This window comes from Orycteropus afer, unplaced genomic scaffold (genome assembly GCF_000298275.1).
Source record: "Orycteropus afer afer isolate SDZICR_OR568_19922 unplaced genomic scaffold, OryAfe1.0 scaffold00088, whole genome shotgun sequence".
Taxonomy (NCBI): Eukaryota; Metazoa; Chordata; class Mammalia; order Tubulidentata; family Orycteropodidae; genus Orycteropus; species Orycteropus afer.
Window position 1 is genome coordinate 1,086,263 of NW_006921675.1, and position 1,054 is coordinate 1,087,316.

The following is a 1,054-nucleotide window of genomic DNA, read 5'->3' on the forward strand; positions in this document are numbered from 1 at the left end:
TAAGTGTTCTTGAGCTGGCTGGCCTTGTAACACTAGGCACCTGTCTCTGTGACTTCTAAGAGCCTCATCTACTTCCCAGTGAATCAGCTAAGGGTACCCAAAACTCCTTCCCGTGGGAAAGGTGATGGAAACAGCTACTACAGGCTCCTGCCCTTTCAGGTTCCCAGCCCCAGAGATCTCTGTAGTCTCTGGTGAAGATGCCTGCTATACCCAACATGACCAGTCTTTTGGATCCAGCCCCAGAATATGTTGGGCTGGAGCTGTAATGCTTTCAGAGGGAAGTGGTGGGGAAAATCATGGAATGAGTGGTCTTTCCAGTGGTCTCCTTAGCAGCACAAAGAAAGGTATTCCTGGTGCAGCAATTTCCTTTTGGCTGTGCTTGGGGATGAGAGAGAGGGTAAGTGTTTGGTCACCTCTGCGCCCATGTGATCCCCAAGATCCAAGGCCAGGACCTTCAGGAAAAGCTGTCACACCATGGCTCTGGCTCCAGCATTTGTCCTAGTGGTCCAAGGGTAGTTGTGTCACATGGATGGTGATGCCATCTACCCAGGCATGCTGTGTTTGCCACTCCTGGGTGATGAGTGATAAGCTTTGCTGTCTGTCCAGCCAATACTCTAAGATGGTATAGCTGCAGACAGGACACAGGTGGGTATTTGACTTTGGGCTGCTTTACTCCGGGTGTTCAGAAGGTCTGGCAATCTACCTCCAAAAGGTCACAGCCTTGAAAACCCTACGGAGCAGTTCTACTCTGGATACACGGGGTTGCATAAGTCAGAATCAGCAACCAACAACAACTTCAGGTGGTGGGGTTTCCATCTTGTGTCTGGGGGCCTGCAATGTCTCCCTAACAGGCCTTGGGTCTGAGTCATATATTGCTGGTTTGGCTGCTACTGGATGTCAGGGGAGGGACCCAGAGTTGAGAGGCAGAGCCTTAGGCAGTGTCATGACCTATCTGTCCCTTCTTTAGATCTGAGCCCTGAACCCTAAGCTCCAACCACAGTTAAAACAGGGCTGGCTGGAGAGCTTTCTGGTCCTCGCTTCCACTACCTGTGGT